At 57.3% G+C, this 14512-nt stretch overlaps 1 protein-coding gene across 7 annotated transcripts in view; it reads right to left on the bottom strand.

Moving 5' to 3' along the window:
* NAV1 (neuron navigator 1) overlaps window positions 1–14512 on the bottom strand; it is a 294663-nt gene that overhangs the window by 36418 nt on the left and 243733 nt on the right. The window lies entirely within an intron of this gene.

Raw genomic sequence — 14512 nt, 5'->3', positions numbered from 1 at the left:
GGGATCACAACATAAAAGCACCAGGGGACCTTGGATGACCTCAAGCAAATCTTCACCCAAAGCTGGCCCTGTATCGGGAAGGCCGCTCGCTAATCTCTCTGTGCTGTAACTACTGACTCACAGAACCAACCACTTCTCCCTGGGAAAGTTATACCCTGTGTGGAAGCTCCTCCTTCCCCTGACCCGGGGCAGCTCCTGTGGTCTCTGGCTCCCACTTCCCCACTGAGCCTCTTTGCACTTTCCAGCACGGGATCCAAACACTAAACCCGAAACTGAGCTTGTTCCTTGTTTGACAAGGAAAGAAACCACCCGGCTCGCTCGCCCAGAGCTAACGCGAAGCCCCAAGAGTAAAGTCCCGGTGAAGTCTCCGGGCTTCTCACAGCCTTGCGCTAGGAAACTTCACCGCCCTGATCCAGCAGCAGGAACTTGCTCTCTTTGGGATGGCACCCCCACCTCCCACGACCTCCAGCAGCGCCCTGTGAGTGAGGCAGCCTCTAATGCACTGGGGGTGTGAGTACTCAGAGCCCCCCTGCCCCACCCACAGTGATGGCCTCTTGCTCCATTAAGGTGACAGTGTAAAGGGGGCTGTGGGTTGGTCATGGTTGGGGTGGGGCCTGTGAGCTCTTTAGGGCAGAGATGGTCTCTTGGTTCTGTGTCTGTACAGCATCGAGCACAATGTGGTCCGGGGCCACGCCGGGGGCTCCTGGGCACTACTCCTAATACAGAATAATAAGCTGCCAGCCTGAATCCAGGGCAGCAATCAGGCCTGAAAATGGTTCCATTTTGCCATGTTTGGCGGCTCCTGCCAGATGACTGAATCGGTGATGTGCACACGCTTCCTACAGGAGCCAGGGTCCACCTCCCCAAAACCACCCCACGGCAGAAAGCGCAGGAGTGACCGGCCCTCTAGGTGGATGCCCCCATGCAGGGATGAGAACGCTGGAGCTCGGCTGCTGTAGCAAAACACACTTTGGGGTGGTTATGCCCCCGGGGCAGCCCCCCGTGCTAGTGTAAAACTAGGGTCTGGTGCACCAGTGCAGTGAATCCAGTGCAACCACACCCACGTAACTGCGCCGGGACTGATTGCTCCCGTCTAAAGGCAGCTTCACTGGCCGCATGGGGAAGAGCTTGTGCCAGAGTCGACCTGCAGAGTCCAGAGCAGAGGGGTGACCCTGGTGCTTCCTTCAAAGCTCCTAGAGCTGGGCCGAACATTTTGGACGGAAACGTTTTCCCACCAGAAATGCTCTTTTGTCTAAATCAAAGCGGTTTGCGGGACTTTGATGAAACCAGTACCAGAAAAATGTCAAAGAGAATCACCTTGAATGCAGCATTTCAATTCATGTAGAATTTGCTAGGCTAGTAAAATATTACCTTGAATATTCCCTTATGTTTGCATACAGAATTTATATTTCATATTCTATTATCATGTTTTGACTTTATCAAAAAAACCCAAAAAACCCAGTTTTGCCTTGCCGGAAAGATACACTTCAGCGTTATCCGAATGAAACTGTTCGGTGTTCCCAAGCTGAAATATTCCAGAATTTCTATCTCACTGGGAATTTCCACTTCTTGAGATTGGAATGAAAACCAACGTTGAAACATCGGAATATTCATGGAACGGAAATTTTATCTTCCATCCAGCTCTACAAATTAGCATTCTTGCACCCAGCAGTGAATATTCCAAGCTCCGCTCTACTTTGATATTATTTGACACCATCATTCATACTCCCTTTGCTCTGTTTTCTTTTCCCGAACAAGGAGGAAAGGGGGAAGGATTTTTTTCCCTTTAAAACTGAAGGTGGAAGGATACTATCCAGGAGGTGATGCACACGAGACCTGGAAACATCCCCAAGGCACTGCTGCGTTATCCCTACACAGCAGGTGGGGGATTGTGTTTGTACAGCTCCTAACACAATGGGATCCCTGTGCTGAGCAAGGTCTGGAGGCACAACATTATCATCAACAAAAGGCCTATAAGGGAGACAGGGACAGTCGTTTATGGGATCCTTAAGTTCAGTCCATAATTTTAAGCCCCAAATGCTGTTCGGGTTCAAGTGGCACAGGTTCTAGACCTGACGCCTCTCTGTGAGCTCTGGACCCCCCCTGGACTGATCTTATTCTGAATGGACGGAAAAGGTTTACCCAGCCCCTTACCGGGACAGGGAGGATCTGCCACTGAAGGATCTTGACTGTACAAGGTCCTCAAGCCAAATCAAAGCCCCCCCTTTCCTGAGGCAACACCTCATGCCTCCTGCAGTCAAGCAAGGCACAGACGCACGATGACCTTTGTAAGGGGAGCCGAAGAGCAGCTCTCATACCTACATGCCCCAGGCCAGAACTGGTGTCAGGCAGGGAATATGCATCCTCAGCCACCTTATACCATGACCGCCGCTTTGCAACAAGCCTGTGGCCCCTAGTTCCTTCCAGTGGTCAGTACAGTGCAGGTCACAGCCATGGGTAACACTGTGGCAAGAACGTAGCTCCTCCCGCTCCCAAAGCCCAGGCCCTGTCACTTGACCTACAGGAGAATCTCCTTTAGCTGTTAGCAGCATGGGGCCTATGACACACAGTGCAGCAGTTCAGATCCCATCCAGTAGAGGGCATCAATACTCACATTAACCCACTCAATAACCTCATCTGCACGCCTATCAGGCTATGCTGTTATGTTGTCGGCTCTGCCAAGCTAAGCAGCGCTCAGCTGTGTCAGTCTTGGATGGGGGCCCTGAACGGACTAGGCAATTCAGAGGCAGGCACTCTCCCACCTGCGTCAGTAGGGGGCACAGTGGGGCTGCTAGAGAGACACTTGAGGCCCCATTTAGGGTCCCTAAAGACTCCTGCAGAAATGGCAGTAATGACCCCATTAGCACAGGGGCGGGGGGGGGGGAGGAGGGGTATGTACAAGGCACCTGGAGGACAAAGGGGTGCTACTTGCATGTTAAGCATGATCACTAGGGTCCAGATTACTAAAGAGTTAAGCTCCTGACTCCCATTAAAATCAACGTCAGTCCGGCAGCTAAGCCCCTTTGAGAATCTGGGTGCAGATAACTCAAGCGCGCCCCCCACTGTGGAGCATGCTGTTGCAACAGGGGGTGAGCAATCCATTGTGGGGGGAGCAGAGCTCACCTCTGCACTGCTCTGACAGGCAAGCACTGTCCTGCGAAGGGAATGGCTCGGCTCTGGAGCAATCGCACCCCGGCCGGGCGCATTCGACCCATAACAGACTAGCTCCTGCCGAATGCCAGGTTCAGTGGCTGGAGGGCTCTTCAAGGTCGTTCGGGCTGCAAGGCGAGGCCAGCGCTGGGCGGAGAGTCACCATCTCCTGCTCCGATCCATCATATACAGACCACCCCCCCAGCCCCGCGCCCTGTCTCCGCCGGCGGATGAAAAGAGGGACTGTCAAAGCAGCCAGCTCCGCTGTGGCTCCTGGAACACTGCACTGTTTGTATCTGCCCTGACAACTGCTGGAGCACATGGAGAGGGAAGAGCACCAACACCGACAATTGGCTCCCAGCCCAGCCACTCCCTTCTCTGCTTGGTGGGAGGAACGAGACAGATGGATGGGGTGAGAGGGGAAAGGGGCGAGAGACAAGGAGCGCAGTGTCACCCGGGGGAGAACCAAGCCAGACGGGCGTAAAGAGGCAGGGGGGGGGCTGGAGAGATTTGCAAGCTACCCTGGGAGGTGCGGAGAGCCCCCCCTCCCGCCCCGTTTCCGCTGCAGAACCGGAGATATTCAGCAATCTGCATGATCGGGCCCTTTAAAGCCCATCCACGCTGGTGGAACGTGAACGGGCACATGCTCGCAGTGTGCAATATTCCCCTCTAGGGGCTGGGGCCCCAAAGGATAACAGCCTACTACACTCAACAGGGAACAGAGTTACTCCTGTGCCTTGAGTGGCAGAGGTGGTGCCAAGGGTCACACTGTGCTGCTGAGCCAGCCGGGGGGCCACCCCAGAGCCAACTCGGAGCACACCCACTCCCCCAACGGGCAGGAGAGCACGGTGTGTTTGAACAGCGCACCCTCCGTCCCCAGCACAGCCATCCCTAAAGGGCACTCACCCAGGCTGGCATGAGTGCAGCGTAGCTTGTCTGCCCTTCCTTACACAACGGCAGCGAGCAAAGTCCAGCAGCAGCCGTTCTCGAGGGCTGGTTTATGAGGAGTCTCCCAGCCCTGCCCCGTTCTCCGCCCCAGGGAAGGGCTGGGGAGCGGACACCCGACGCCTAGCGGTGAGAGGGCAGCAAATGCATGGGGCCCCTGGGGAGCTCTTGGCAAACCCTCTGGGAATGGCATCTGCCCCCCAGTCTGTCAACCCTCCGCCATCCATGCTGGGCACAGCTTCCCAGCCCTTCCCTGCTTTGGGTCATGCCCTGCTCTGTTCTGTGCAGGCCTGCCAACTGGGAGTCTGCCCCAGCCCTCTGCCTGCCTTGGGCTCAGCTCTCCAGCCAGGACCCAGCTGCTGTGGGCTGCCTTTCTTGCAAGCCAACCCTGCACGGGTGTAGCCAGTGGGGCTAATGGAACAGAACTGATTGGCCCAAGGCTTCTGCTCCCTCCCCCTCCACATTAACAGTCCAGGGCGCAGCGCCCCCAGTTGGCCAACAAGCCCTGCAGTAATGAGCCGGAAGGGGGAAAATACCCTAACTAAGGAAAGTGGCAGACATGACTCCAATGCAGCTTCTCTGGTCGGGTTATTGAGAACAGCTAAATGAGTCTGCTTCCAGCGACAGCCTTCGCCACCGCAGTAGGGAAAAGCAGGTGGCATGTGCTGGAGTCACACAGGGCAGATGCCCCCGCGTATCCTGCTGGCAGGGTATTGACTCGTAGCACTGATACAGGCTTTCAGCCACAGACATCGGAGCCGTTCCCAAGGGAAGCCAACATCTCACGCGGAAGACAGCATCATGGTACAGATGGGGAAACTGAGGCACATGGGAATGACTTGCCCAAAGCTGGTCAATGGCACAGCTGGGAATAGAACCCAGGTCTCCTGATCCAGTGGCCCTGAGCTCCCTCCTCCCCCGGTTGGCATACCGCCCTGATTGCAGTGAGGCACGCAGCTGCATCCCTGCCCCCCCGCTAGTCAGGTGACCAGGGGCCACAGGCACATATGGTTCAAGTGCATTTGGAGGTTTGCAGTTTCCCCGGCGCTGCCTGTCTCCTCCTGCTTCAAGACAAGGGCTGGGGGCAGTCGACATCCTCAGTGCCTCCCTGGCGTACCAGGCCCATGAGTGGATGCATGCCCATGCCCCTCCTCCATCTGGGGCAGCCTGCTGTACGGAGGTCCCTTGGCACTGGGAGGAGGGATACAGCTGTGACCCAGATGTTACTGTGTGGTCAGTTGGCCTGGGCTCAGCCCAGATGCCAGGCTGCCCAGTGCAGACACCCTGTGGAATATCAAGGAAGGCGACAATGATTTAGGGCACTCCGAGGGGTCTAACTAGTGTGGCTGGGATGCAACAGAGAAAGGGAAGCCATAGGCTGCCTAGCAGTCTGAGCTCTCCAGGACTATGGGATACTTTCCTGGTGGGAGCCCCATTGCTGGGGGCACTTCAGCCTAGATGGGTGAGACACTGGAGAACACAGGAGAGGAAATAAGCTTGCATTAGTGGCAGATGGCTTAGAGCTGTTCGGGAAGGCAGCATGGCCTAGTGGCTAGAACCCCAGACTGTAATTCAGGAAACATAGGTTCTATTCCTGGCTCTGCTGGAGACCTTGGGCAAGTCTCTGTACCTCAGTTTCCCCCTCTGTGAAGCGGGGATGATGATACTGATTGGCTTTGGGATGAACAGCACTAGATATCAGGATCACCCCATGGCGGCAGAAGCCGAGTACCTAGTGACCCCAGGTCTGTCCCACCACCCTGCCTTTATGCCCTATGGACAGAATACGCTCTCCGTTCCTGGTCAGCTCTGTCCCTTGATCAGACTCCGAACGCTCCCTCGGGGGCTGGTCTCAAATCCAAGGGGAGGCACCAAATGCCCTGCATTAGCTGCTCTTCCGTGCTGGCATCGTAACACGACCGTGTCCGAGACACGACGCAGCTCAGCGGGGGTTCAGGCCCTGTGCCTCTAGCGTTAACTTCCCGATTCAGCCCCCTTTAGCCCAGGCAACCCTCCATCCCTTTCGGGGCTGCTGCAGCAGCGAGGAGAGGTGACACCCTCGTGTCTTCCTCCGGCAGCTGGAAACACGGGACGTGTCGGCCACGAGAGCACGGCAGTAGCTTTGCTGAGCCCAGGCCATCAATAGCTGTGGCTGGGTTTAAACTCTGGCTAAACCTTCGTTTTGATGCCCCAAACACGGCAGCGTTGTTTTAAGCCCCTAGCAGCAAGTGCTGCGCTGAGCCCCTGGCGATGCAGATGATGTTCCGCGGGGATGCGGGGGAGCCAGCGGTAGGGATGGGAAGGGAGAGATCTGGACCATGTGTGCAGGACAGACATTCCTCTCGGATTTAATATTCCTCCCCCAAACACACAAACTTCCCTGCTCCCATCCTTCCCCTCGACCTCAGAGCAACTCCAGTGAGGGAAGGCCGCTGTCTGCCTCATCACGTGACTGTGGTTTGGAACGGCTCGGCGTGAGCGGGGCTGCTGTGCTCAGCCAGCCGGCGGCAGGGGAACAAGCTGAACCCTATGGAAAGAAGGATTTGCGGCAGAGGAGACAGGCTGCATTGCTGAGCCGTGAGTTTGCTGGGAATTAATTGGTGGGGGCAGGGGCAGATTGGTTGAGAAACAACGAAGGCTGGTGGGGGCTGGGGAGCGGACACCCGACGCCTAGCGGTTAGAGGGCAGCAAATGCATGGGGCCCCTGGGGAGCTCTCGGCAAACCCTCTGGGAATGGCATCTGACCCCAGGGAGCAGGGCTGCGCTGGGACATGGGGTCACTATCCTTAAGTGCCTCTGGCACGCGGAGGACGTGTTGCCACAGTATTTGGTGGGTGAAAGTCCTCAGGGTCATATTAATCCTGGGGGAAGCAGTGGGGCATAAGAGGGGTCCCTTCTGCACGGTGGGGAACTGTCACCCCGGGCACGCCTTAGTCAGCGTAGCCCGGGCAGGGCGCGGTGATGTTAGATACTCTCAAAGGCAACGAGGGAAGCTTTCTGGATGGCTGAACCTTTCCCATACAGACTCCTAGTTCAGCGGGGGTAGGAGCCGTAGCAGGAAATCCAATCTCACCCTGCAGGCTCGGCCAGCAGGAGCCAGCCAGGTGGCACAACAGCCCATTTGCTGGCATTTATGGAAACGGAAATGGCACAGTCGCTTCGCTGCGATTGGTGGGTGCCTCCCTGTCCTCAAGCAGTCCCATGAAAAGTCGACCACCAGCCCCAGCTCTCATCCAGCCCTCTTCATCACCACCTGTCATGTCTTGATCCACACACACCCCTGGGAGGCAGGGGTAGGGCTACTAGCCTCATTGGGCAGATGGGAAACTGAGGCACAGAGCAATTCAGTGACTCTCCCAAGGTCACACAGGAAGGCTGCAGAGCAGGGAATTCAATGCAGGTCTCCTAAGTCATAGGGTAGGGCCCTAACCACCAGACCATCCTCCTGAGCCCTGAAACTATCACAAATCTGAGCCATATGATTTGTGGAAAGAGTGTTCCTTGATATTTATTATTCTCAGCAGACCTGGGTCCTATTCCCAGCTCTGCCACTGGCCTGCTGGGGATTTTGTCATCATTCCCCCTCCCTGTGCCTCAGTTTCCCCATCTGTAAAATGGGGATATTGATTCTGACCTCCTTTGCGGAGCACTCTGAGAACTACTGATGAAAGTGCTAAGTAAGAGCTAGGGGTTATTATACTCCACCTAGTTACAAACTGTCAGCCATCCAGACAGGAAACAGAAATGATCCCAGTGTGACTGAGGGGGCCAGTCTGACAACAATAAGGAGGACGATTCTAAACCCTTGGTGAAGAACCCACAGAAATTTGCCGCAACTATTCAGCCTAATCTTTGACAAACAGAATTGGCAGAAAATCCAGTGAATTCACAACTGCTCCCCTGCCCAGAAGTGAAAACAGCTTCATAATGAATACGGAGCAGCTCCTCCTCCTGCACAACGCCTTCCTATTTCTAAAGGAAACAACAAATATTTGACGTGCCTAGACGTGTATGCACAGCACCTAGCACAATGGGGCTCAAGTCTACAACTGGGGCTCCTTGATGCTACCACAATACACCTAATGGATAACGTACAGCGCCCATCGCAAAGGGGTCTTGGTCCAGGACAAACCTGGATAAATGGTCTCCTTTGAAAATCCACAAGCAATCGATATGTTATCAAGATCTGGTTTGAGGAGCACGTGCCAGCATTCAAACCGGTGTGTTACGACCACCGCAGGCAGAGCTCAGTTCTCCTGCCTGAGGTAAAGGAGAATTTCCATTTGCAATGCAATCTTCTGCACTGACTTAAAAGTAACCTGCAAAAGGGGGTGATGGGGAACAGGTCTGTCCCCGTTTCACTTCTTTATGGTTGCTCAGAAATTCAGGGCTTGTCTACCCTGGAAGGCTCTCTGCTGACTGATGTGAATGGGAGTGATATACAGAGAGATGAACGCATTGGTGGGCGCCTCCCTGTCCTCAAGCAGTCCCATGAAAAGTCGACCACCAGCCCCAGCTCTCATCCAGCCCTCTTCATCACCACCTGTCATGTCTTGATCCTCACACACCCCTGGGAGGCAGGGGTAGGGCTACTAGCCTCATTGGGCAGATGGGAAACTGAGGCACAGAGCAATTAAGTGACTCTCCACGCATTCTCCGCAGGATAGGAGTCCGATGGCCAGTCCAGCACACAGGGCGTGGGTTGGCTTCCTAGTAATCTACCAGTCTCTGACTCATTCCAACAGGAGAGTGGCATGGGCAGGTCAGGTGCATCCAAACAGCCACTTCCCGGGTAGCGAAACGTCCCCTGCGCAGGCAGTGTTAAAACAACTCCGCAGACTCCCCCCCCCGGGCCTGTGCGTGAGGGAGAGACCAGGCCCGGCCGTCAGACAGTAGGACTTGTGCTCAGCTCCTCTAGCTCCCATCCGATCACCATCAGCAAGCCCAAGAGGAGGTCGTTCCGACAGAGGACATGCATGTCATTGAGTGCAGACTCCCTGTCACTGGAGCTCCCAGCAATGGCCAGCCCAGCCGCACAGGCCGCTTGGAGATACTTCCTGGCACACACTATCAGCCTGTGGAACTCCCTGCAATCGGATCTCCATCAGCTCTCGAAATGGACTATAGTCATACACCTTTGTCTGCAGCAACGGGGCTGAGTGGACGTGAACCCCCCTTCCCATTCCCATTGATAGGATAAGAAAAATCTCAGCCTAAGAGCCCACGGGACGAGTCCTGCCCCGGCCCCCAAGTCAAAGAGCTGCACAGGCCATAGGCAGAGGGAGACCCCAGGCCTTTGCGATCGGGGGGTGAGAGGCTAGACGCTGTGCGAACTGGCAGGGGGAGCTGCTGCTGCTCTGGCCCTTACATACTAACTAGGGGCCCAACCTGGCATAGTGCCTGGCACCCATGTACCCCAGTGAAAGCTTCTCTAGCACCTCGCAGAAGGCACCAGGGTGGAGGCAACCAGGATCTGGAGGTGGGGGTGGCATCTAATGGTCAGAGCAGGGCACTCGGCTCAGCCCCTTCCCTGGTACTGTGAGCCTGTGGTTGCCTTCGCCATCGGGCAGGAGCAGTCCCTCCTCCCAGACCAGGAAGCCCTTAGCTAGAAGGTGCTCAAGAGTCGCAGGGCATTAGACCACCACCCACAGCGCCCAGCACATGGTACCTCTCGAGCCCGGGGTCTACTCCAGGGCAGAGCCGGATTATCATCCACGACCAAGGGACTGTCCTGAGGGCACAGTGAGTGGGTCAGGTCCTGGATGAGGCCCTCACGGTTCTGGGCGCTGCACAGACCCAGAACAGAACCCAGGTCTCCTAATCCTGGGTGCAGTGACCCAGCCATGGGACCATCCCGTCGCTCACCTGAACAGCAGCTTAGCTCCCCCCCGCAACAACCCAGCCCACAGCCCAAGTCCCGCAGCACCCCAGTGGCTCCTGCTCCGTTTCCCATCCAAATTCCCGGAGACTCCCGGGTTCTATTCCTGGCATTGCCACGTACACATCACTTTGGGCAAGTCACATCCCCCCTCTGTACCTCAGTTTCCCTCCCACCTTAAATAGGGGGATGAGAATAACAATGCCCCCCCCCCCCCGATCTCTTCTGTCAGAGCAGCGTCTGAGGTGCTGGGTGCTCTGGGTACCCAGCACATCCCAGGATTGCTCCTATACTGCAGGCGTCAGACCGGCCTGGGAGCAGAGGCAGGCTCTCCTCCCAGGGGTCAGACCCTCAGGGGTTGGCTGGCAGCACACAGCCACTGCCACGCTCCCTGCCGAGCCGCAGGCCTCCTCTGCCCACCTGTCCGATCCGCGCTGCCTCACCTGTGCATGGGTTCCTGTCTCCCAACGCACGCCCCCTTCTCTGCTGAGGCCGTCAGCCTGACACGTCCCCTCTTCACACCCGTACCTGTGCCAACCCCCAGCACCGGGTCCTGCCGTCTCTCAAAGTATGCCATGGCCATACATGCCTGCAGACCCTGCCCCCGGCTGCAGTCCACCTCCCCCCATGGCATGACAATGTCAGACTGAGATGGGGGGGTGGGATGAAAGCGCCTCGCCTGGCTCCCAGCATGGCTCTCCAGGCAGGGACCGTGCCGATGTCTGTGTCTCATGCAGCACCAAGCACGTGACGGCTACTCAGGAAATCCAGGCGGGCACACCGGCCTGGCAGCTCCTGGGGGTTCTCCTTCCCCTGCCCCCACCCACAGTGCTCTGGCGGGGGAGTGCCATCCGGTGGTACAAGAATGAGACAGCTTTCAGGTGCGGACTAGAACAACCCCACCCTGTCAGACTCCCCTTAGCAGGATGGCGGGTGGCCAAGTTACCAAACCTCCCGACGGGGCTGAGGCGGAGCGAGCATCCACGCCCCAGCTGCGCGCCTTTTGGCTCCTTCCCCGCATGCCCACATCTGTCTCTGCTAGGGAAGACTAGACATAGCAGATCAGGATGGGCAGGTTGCTTGGAGGCAAACAGTAGAACCCGGTGCAGCGAGCAGGCCCAGGGCGAGGAAAAGAGAAGGGGTGCAGGCAGATCAGGACTGAGGGGAACTGGCAGAGCTGTGCGTGTGGGGAGCCCAGGGCTAGGATAGAAGGGGGACTGCGGGTAAGTACCGGGAGAGCACAGGTGAACGGTGGCGGTTGTTCCGAGGAGATTCCCATGTGTGCTGCAGGCCAGGGTCTGCGTGCACCGTCAGGGCACTGGGAAGGAACCTGCCCAGCTAGCCCGGCTCTCACAGGAGTATCAGACATCGAACTTCACCCAATTAAAGGGAAAACCCAGGGCTTCAAGACAGGGACGGCCAACTGCAGACCTCATCCTGCCTGTCCAGAGGGTTACCCCCGCACGGTCTAACGAGGAGCCATTCAGCTACGCTGCAGCCGCTGCCTCCGACTTGTTGAGACTGTAATTGCCGTCGGACGTGGGCCAAGCAAAGCAGCTCTGGAGAGGGGAGAACAGGAAGACTGTGCTGCCAGAGGGCTGCACGCACACAGCCCCCAGCCGGAGTGAACTGACAAGGTCACAGACCCCCAAGTAGCTGAGTCACCCCAGCTGGGGGTCTCTGGGCACGTGCTTGGGGCAGGAGCAGCCCGACTCTCAGCATAGGGCGGGTATGGAGTTAAATCAGAACCGAGCGCAGGATCTTTGTCTTCTACTAACTCACGTTCCCAAGGAGCCATGAGGCTGACCCACGTGTAGCTCCATCCAGAAACAGTTTGGCGCCACTTAACCTCACACCTCAAGAGTGTCCTTATCCCCACGTCACAGTGGGGGAAACTGAGGCACGGGGAAGGGCTCTGACATAGCCCAGGGAGTCTGTGGCAGAGCAGAGACGGCAGGCTGGGAGCGCCAGTCTGCAGCAGGGACATTCGGCAAGGCTGGCCATTGCAGGTGTCAACATTCCTGTGTGAGAGAGGGTGCTGCGTAGTGGGTAGAGCAGGGCCCCTCCATGGCCAGGAGGCCAGGGCTCTGTTCCTAGCTCTGGTCAAGTCACTCGGTTTTTATGGGCCTCAGTCTTCCTCTGCTGTAAAAGGGGGATAGCAACATGAGCCTCCCCCATGGGATGGTCTGATGGTGGGGGTCAGACAAGGGACCCATTGTTATTTGTTATTATTAGACACACAAAACCCTATCCTGTTTCCGGGAGCAACACAACTAGTGGCTAGTCTATATATGTGTCTACTACTAGCTAGAGGAGTTACTCCTTCAACTCAAGGGCTAGAAGCTTGTGCTGTTAGTGCTGAAAAACCTGGGTTCAAACCTCTCTGGTGACCTTTGGGGGTGCAACACAAGGTTCCCTGAGACCACATCCGTGTCCTACTGAAGTAAGCGGGAACGCTGCTCGTGGCTCCAATGGGACCAGGCACTGGCCATCAGGGAGGTGGCTAGGAAGAGGGACATGGGCCAACTGCTTGTCTCTAGGTCTTGGCTGGTGAAGGGAACTCCAGCCCCAAGGACCCAGCTAGGTCGGAGGCTGAGAGCTCTTTGGCCTGAGTACAGAATGATGAGCTGCTTGAGCTGTAGTCGACCACACCTGGATCTGCCCATGGCTCTGTCGACCACACTACCAGCAATTTCAAATGCAGCCCTCCTGCCATTAGCCTCGCTGTCCAGCAAAAGGGGTCAGGAGCACTGGAGAGAGAGCTCAGAACCGGAGTGCTGGCTCCTAGCCGGGGAGGGCAGAGCAGGGGGTCTGTCTGTTAGACTTACCCCAATCCTGATGATGTAGGACAATTCCTTCACTGCCAAAGAGCAATCCCACCTGCTCCTGGTGTCCAAGGAAGCACGCCTCTGGGGAGAGGAACTTAACCTCCCTGCCTTCCAGAAACAGAGCTACAGCCCTGGGGGAACCCGGGCCTGCAGAGCTAACCAGGACCCCTTGCTCAAACCGAACCCTTGGAGGCTGGGAAGAAGAATTCCCCTGTGTGCATGGGCGGCCACTTCCCCATCCAGGTGCCCACTTCCTCCCTTCAGAGGCTGCCTCAAAGGGCAAATATTTAACCACCTGCCAGGTCAGGCTGCAGAGAAGTGTTTCATGTTACGCTGCCCCTCAGCGGGGGTGGGGGTTGCTGCAGTTCGCAGTGGGAATCCCTGCTGCCAGGAGGCGGGCTCCAAGGCCAGTGACCTCCAGATGTGAGAAGCACCATTCGCAGGCCATTAGCACTTGGTTCAAAGCCCCTCCCCATCTCCTGGAGAATTAGCTGTGATCAGCACTCTCACTTCCTTAGCCCCTTGTCGAGAGGCTCAGTGCAGGGCCTGCTGCACCCTCGGCAAGGGGGCGCGGGGAGGCAGAAAGGACCCCTCTGAGCAGTGCAAGGGCCCAGTGACTGCTGGGTGGGAGCTGGTGATTGGCAGGAAGTTAGTGGCCAGCTGGTTAAAGGATACAGGTGTGCAGTCAGGGCTGTCAAGTGCCCCCCTGCTCCCTGCACAGCACAGGTTAGCACCTGCGTCCGCTGCGGACTCCTGCAGGATCTGGGGTTTGGATTTTAGGTACGGGCACACCCACAGATTGGGAAGCGGGTGGGAGGTGGGCGAGGCATGTGGCAGGCTCACCGCCTGCGGGCCCAGAACAAACCTGCCCAGGGAGCCGGTCCAGCTCCGCTCAGGGCAGTCTCACACAGAGGGAGCGTGCAGGGACTGGGCCTGGGTATGATCTCCTGCGGCCACCGCTGCCAGGCGCGAGCCTTCACCCCACCACAAACCACTGGTCCCTGACTGACATCCCAAGCCAAAACAGGCCAGTGCCTGGCTTCTGACCCAGGCTCTAGCCTCGAGCTGCCAGCCCCGGGTTCTCACCACGGCACCGAACTGCCAGCCCCAGGTTCTAATCCCAGCAGAGGGGTGTGGTGCCCATTAATTTCCACTTGGGAAGCACTGGGTGACGCTCTCTGGCAAGGAGGCAAAGTCTAACTCCTGAATTCAAACTAGTCTAGACAAAGCCCTGCAGGGCTCGATTCTGCCCCAGCCCTGGAGGGACGGATTAGGTGGGACCTTGGGGCCATGTGATTCAGCCCAACCCTCCCAGCCCCCTTCGCAGGCAGGGGCCGGAAGCAGACTGCCAGGGCTTTTCGGGGTGCAGGGTTTGGTGGCCTGTCAATTGCAGCTTTGTTTGCAAAGCCACGCGGATCCCGGGCAACCGCCGCTGAGCCCGGCCCGGCCCCCTGCCCCGGAGACGGATCAGGGAGCGACCCCTCAGCAAGATCGGATTGCCAGGTCGCCGGAAAGCTCTCCCGAGAGCGATTCGGAGCAATTCCCTGCCCAGTGCACCCGGCTCCTTCTCTTCCCCTAGTGCCTCTCCATTGGCAGTTTAAAACCCGCAGCTCTCACACCCTCTCTGCAGGGGCTTTCCCAACCTCCCCGCCCGGCCCAGCTGGCTGGGGCAGCTCTGCCTGCAGAACATGCATGCAGCAACGCAGCTCGC

This window comes from Lepidochelys kempii, chromosome 21, assembly GCF_965140285.1.
Source record: "Lepidochelys kempii isolate rLepKem1 chromosome 21, rLepKem1.hap1, whole genome shotgun sequence".
Lineage (NCBI taxonomy): Eukaryota > Metazoa > Chordata > Testudines > Cheloniidae > Lepidochelys > Lepidochelys kempii.
This window is presented reverse-complemented; position numbering and strand designations above follow the sequence as displayed.